General features: G+C 45.2%; 1 long non-coding RNA gene across 1 annotated transcript in view; it reads left to right on the top strand.

Moving 5' to 3' along the window:
* LOC147758789 (uncharacterized) overlaps positions 1 to 6000 on the top strand; it is a 36435-nt gene that overhangs the window by 22349 nt on the left and 8086 nt on the right. The window lies entirely within an intron of this gene.

Genomic DNA, 6000 nt, shown 5'->3' with positions numbered 1-6000 from the left:
ATATACACACACTTCTCAAGATCTAAGATGTTATCAACAATATCAAAATCAGTTTTGTTTAAACGTAAATGTTGCACTTACGTGCGACCAGTTGCCGCTGAGCCTGGTTGCGCAGGACATAAGGCAATACAAATATTTCATGTTAAATTTACACGCTACCCACGAACTATTCCGTGATTATCGTCGTTTTTTTCCTATCCAATTCATTTGGTTTCACTCAGCTGTGAAGAGCGGTTCATCGCGGTGTTCAGCTCGGAGTGAGCGCGTCACCTCCGTATTGCCTGGTTCCTCCTCAGGAGTACAGATCGCCGTTCAATGTTTCCGTTAGCTAGATCTTATTGTAGATAGGTGAGCTTGATGACAACGAAGTCATCACCTGTCGTAGGTTTTATTCCTAGGACCAAGAACGCATGAGATAAAGGGAAAGAGGAAAGCGACTCATAGAACTTTAGGTAAGCGAGGCCAGTTCTACGCTATAGTACTAGTCTGGCTTACAGACTTTGCCGCAGCTCTTCTCTGCAATATATATAAATATGTTACTGTAATGATCTTGTGGTTATAGTCCGTCGCATCACGGTAAACGGTCTACTGAGGTTGCTGCTGCTGCTGCTGCTGCTGCTGCTGCTGCTGCCACACTTCATAATGAACAAGCCAACATCAACAACAACAATAATAAGGCAGCAGCGCGAGCTCCACCATCACAAACGCTACCACCACCATCATCATCATCATCGCCATCATAATCATCATGACGAATGGGCGGTCGAACCCAGACGACAACGGAGTGCATCGAGGCAATTATGTCCGTCGCTGCTGTTGGGCGATGACGCGACCAGATCAGAACCAGCCTGCCAGCAAACGTCTGCGTAGCAATAACAGTGACAGCGGCGGCGGCGGCGGCGGCGGCGGCGACGGCGATGGTAGCGGTAGCGACAACAGCAGTAAAACCGCTAACAACAGTGGTCGTATTGCCAGCACAATTGGAATCAAACGGTCCTGCCGTTCTAGCGGAATTCTATGGACCACAATGGACTACGGGAAGCGTTAACACGGCAATGGCATAGCCTGCGGTACCTAGACCACACCTACGGATCGCTGAAGTGACGTTCGGTTTCCAAATGGTGGCAACAGCAAATGTGCGGCCAACAATAAATTATAACAATCATATCAGATCCAGGTAGACTGCTATTTTGCCGTCCGAATCAGGACATCTGCTAGGAGTAAGTGTTCCATTTCTTTATATTTAAACACAATTGATCAAGCAAACCGACCTTATGAACAGTACGACAGACTACGAACCTAGAACCCCGATCGCTTTGCTAGGGAGAGGCCGAGCTATTACACCTTGTTTTACACATAACCAAAAGTACACGTAAAAAAAGGCTACGTAATGTGGAAGATTGCGCGGTTATTACGTACGACGGAATTCAAGCTCGGTTTCGAAGTCGTTCTGGCATCGGGACGGACAGAAGTGGCAGAAGTTGCAATGGGACCAGTGGATGTGATGTAACACGCAAAGGTAAACAATTGCTTTTTTGCTGTAGGTCTGCTTGTTTCGTGACTGGCTCTAATCTGCCCGACTTCTGCCCAGTTCTCTTACGACAAGCGCTTATTTTTAAACAGGTTTCCTTCGACAGAATTTCAGAACCTTTGCATTCAATCACAAGTTGGGTATGTGGCACGTTGAAAGCTCTATAAAAATTATTTACATATTGATATACGTTGAAGAAAAAGATAGATGAAATAAAACAACACTATTAGTTTCTAATTATATTTTGTTTGTTTATTGCTGAGAAACGCTTAGTCGTATTATTACCAAACATCACTGACTATAATCTAGCGTAGGTGCGTAATTTACAAAAAAACAATACTTATAAACATACGCTCAGACAGAGGCCTTTCATTAGAAATGTATTCACATTTAATATCGTTCCAGCAGTTAGAAGTCAACGTAATTTATATAGCCTGCAACAAATATCAACCCTTTTAACGAAATGATGATCTAAACGAGCCAACATTACGTACCGTAAAACCGCTGTAATTTTCTGCTTTTTGGGCACACAGCTAAACCCAGCTCAGTACATGGTTGTTTGCCTTCATTCTGGGCAAACTTAAAGTCATTATTAGTCTATATAGCGATTTAGTATTAAGTAGAGCTTTCACGGTGCCTAAATAGGAGTGAGGACATGCCCTTTAATTTTCTGCGCTTCAACTAAAAAAGGTCATTGTTTTTCTCTTGTGTCGTCTGTCGGCACCCCAACATGGGCAGCTTGACGGGGCAGTGATAATCCAACTTTGTCTACTCTGAGGGGATTACAACTTTGACCCCTATTTGTACCTCCTCCTGGCTGGCAAAACTTCACAACCATCTTGTCACAAGTCAAAAGCGCATAGACGAAACGCATCCACGTACGCCTATGTTTAAGTGTCCTCCCTGCAATTACAAATCTAATAGCTTGTTTTCTGCTGCTTCTGTGACAGTTACACTTTTCAGGTTACCGTGTGGGTCGTTCGTAACGGTCTCTGCAGTGGCAACAGGATGTCCTTTGCTTCCATCAGGAATGAAGTACTATACGCTAATCTTGAAGCACAGCTAACAACACCACCAATAGCAACATAGATGGCAAAAACAGGAAAAATTCGATGCCACCCGACGCTGAAGTAGGAGGAGACACGTAATCATTGGGACCTCCCAAACTTCATGATAAGCTATTTTTTCTTTTTATTTTTCTACGTGTCTTTTACCTGAACGTAGGCCTCTCCAATGGGTTGCCCGACACTGCCAACAATCAACCTCATACGCTAAGAGCAATAGCAAAGGCAACAGCAGCCGCAACAACATGAGTCACAGAATCCATTCGCAACTATACACACTCGGTCTAATGCTTGCAGCCGCTTCGAGGCCGAAATTAATAATCAAAGAGCCAGTCGCCTGCACTAACATGAGCTGTCCTGTTCAAAACTAATGGAGTTCAACATTCACGTTGCCTTCTCACACAGGCCGTCCGACCGGACCTTTGATAATTCTGAAAGACTATTGCTACAGTCGTTGCTAACTGATATGAGTCGGCGTTCGAGCAGGCCGTCTAAGAGCGGTGCCTGAGTTCATGGCGGCAGTGGCAGCCTCTGCCCGGTCGTAACGTGTCATTTGGGTCATGATTGGCTGTACAGCGTTGGTCCATAATAATAACGAGAAAAAAGTCACCACTTGCGGCCGCTGCCACGCTCAAGAATACGATCAGAAAAATCAAACTAAGAAAGAAGTCAAAGGAACTAGCTAAACAACTGTCTCCGTGGATGAGGCGGAGTGTACGCCAGGAAGAAATGAACAAAAAAACGATAGAGATAACGAGTGACCGAGAAGCCGGAGATGCAGAATGTCCGCCGGAGTACTCGTTGTTTGGGAAGCGAAAGACGAAAGCACAGACTGACTGGACCAGCCGACGAACAGACGAAACAGCAACGAAAAGAAAACGATGAGGATGAGTTTGGATGACAGATAGCTCAAGCGGCAGAAGCACAGGCGGGAGCGGTAGTCATCAGCGTCATTCGATTCGATGTATATAAATATATGAAGGGTGGAGGAGTGCAACTGTTGTACGAACGGGGAATAGATGGATACTTAGCGATCAGGTATTCTGGCTGATCAATTCAGGTGGGTCCGGCGCAACTCGATTCGAAACACAACGACACAAGAGAAAGCATGCGTACACAAACGCAGCAGCTACGCACAAATGGACACGCACTCACACACAGACACACTCAAAGCACTAAAGAAATAGGGGGATGGCTGTTTGATTTTTGGCTGGACTTTAATTTGGGGGTTTCTGCATAGTCTGCCGCGTCGGCAGTGATGCCGATGAGGACGAATTTTGTGGCGGATGTGGCCGGCAGAAAGTTGACGGCGGTTTGGCCTGAACGGGCGAACGAACGCCGTGCGATTTATGCCGCCGCCAAGGACAAGCGACACGACAAAGAGAAAAAAAAGGCGAACTGACGAACATCGGTGGCAGTGGCGACGACGACGACGGATCTCAAGAAAGCTGATGCGATAATGAGACAGAAAGTCTATCAGTTTTTTTTGCATTTAGATGAAACTCCAAACGTCGGGAAACGTAAAGGCAACACGATCACTGCTGTTCTCACGATTAGTTGCCAATGAGGGGCGACAAGAGGAGCGCCATCAAGTAAAGCAGCGACATATTACTACTAGCCGTAGGACGGAGAGAAGATCGAACTTCATTCGGTGATGGGTAGATTCGACGAATAAAAAAAAACGCTCAAGAACGAAAAAAAGAAAACAAAAAACAGACGCGCAACGACAAACATGTGTAACACACCCGATCCTCTATGGGATCTATTAGAATTAGTAGGATACAGCTAATATACGTCTGGCGTTTAGGAACTGATAATACGGAAACAATCCGTCAAGTTCAGAGTGAGTGCGTGCGTGCGTGGTAGAAAAAATAAACGATTACGGATCTTAGCATGAATGGTCAGATACCAAACCCAAATCAACGAGAAAAAAGGCTGCGCATTTATCAAACAAAAAAATTACCAGACAATACCGTTTACAAATAGAGTAAAGTTCTTCGCGTGTACAAAAAAAACAAAATTTAATTTAAGCATCTTCCGGCCAGCTATAAAAGACCGATGCAACATGGTTCGTTCTCAATTCTCTCGGATACGGTTTTGGCGGGTGATTTTGCTTAGCAGGCGTTTGCTACCTGCAAGTCTAGATACACGAAATTTGACAGGACGAAGTTCCGGGGGTGAAATAGTGCAACGGTCAAATTTTTACCAGACCGATATCGGAGACAAGTGTGATGATAACTCCGAACAAGTTCCGCACCGCTTCGTCATGAGGTGAAGGTGGAGCCCTGCTCGCGTAGACAGGACGTCGAAGCTGCCGTGTGTTCCAACCGATACCCCACACCTCCGAGCAGCGATGTCCTGCGGCTGCGTGTGGTTAGTAGTCACAATTGCCGACGAGTGCAAGAGATCTCTCATGCACTATAACCACTCTATTGTGGGTAACGCGAGAAATTTCAGCTTCAAGCACACGTTCACGATTTCGTTATTGGTTCCGTCGTGTCCTACGCAGCGCCCCCCGGTTCCGGTTGCCCCCTGCTGTCAGCCGCTCTGACTGGCTGGTGCTGCTTTTGCTCCTGTTCTTGCCTAATTCACTTTGTTCCTTACTTGCTCTTCAGTTCTTGAAGATGTTCCTATGCCTCTCCAGCGGTAGAGGCCTCTACCGCACCTCGACAGTTCGCTCTCACTGTAGAATGCTCTCTGCTGTCAGTGTAGCAACATTTGGCGGTTCCGTTTTTATTTGTTCGTCATTGGCGTTGTTATATCAGAGAACGATGCGTCCAGTGTCCAAGAACACGAAATTTTTACGCGATACTGTAAGTATTTACCTAAAGCTTCTTAGAGCAATAATTGTGTTAGTTAAGATGGTTTTTATGAATATTAAGTTTTTTTAAACCGATTGATTGTCTTCATCGCTAATGTTTTTCCATACACGGCCAATGGTAGACAGCAGTGTACACTCTTATTTGCGTGCATGGCGTAAGGGAAGTTCTACTGTTGCCTTTACCAGCAGTTGGCGTGATAGTTGCTCTGATAGTTACGTCACTAGCTTGGCCATTCTTTAAAAAGCTTTCAGTTCAATAAGCAAATTTCATACAAATTGGCTGGTTTATTACAGTGTTGTATGAATCTAGTTACAATTATCCTGTGTTTTACGTGAACTCGGATTATGTCGCTGAACTTTCAGTTTCGGAAGTCTCTCTCTCTCTCTCTCTCTCTCTCTCTCTCTCTCTCTCTCTCTCTCTCTCTGATAAACGGTTTCCACCCATTCCAACGTTCTAGTTGCTAAGTGCCCAGATAGAAATTTGACCCATTCGCTGGGTGAGCTATCAGGAAAACTATTCCATGTCACGAAATAGCTGAATTACAGCATTGAATTCCCAATGGTTCATGTGGTACTCACGTACT

The sequence above is a fragment of the Varroa destructor genome, unplaced genomic scaffold (assembly GCF_002443255.2).
Source record: "Varroa destructor unplaced genomic scaffold, Vdes_3.0 BEIS01000001.1, whole genome shotgun sequence".
NCBI classification, from domain to species: domain Eukaryota; kingdom Metazoa; phylum Arthropoda; class Arachnida; order Mesostigmata; family Varroidae; genus Varroa; species Varroa destructor.
The sequence above is the reverse complement of the archived record's forward strand: the minus strand, read 5'-3'. Positions and strand labels throughout refer to the sequence as shown.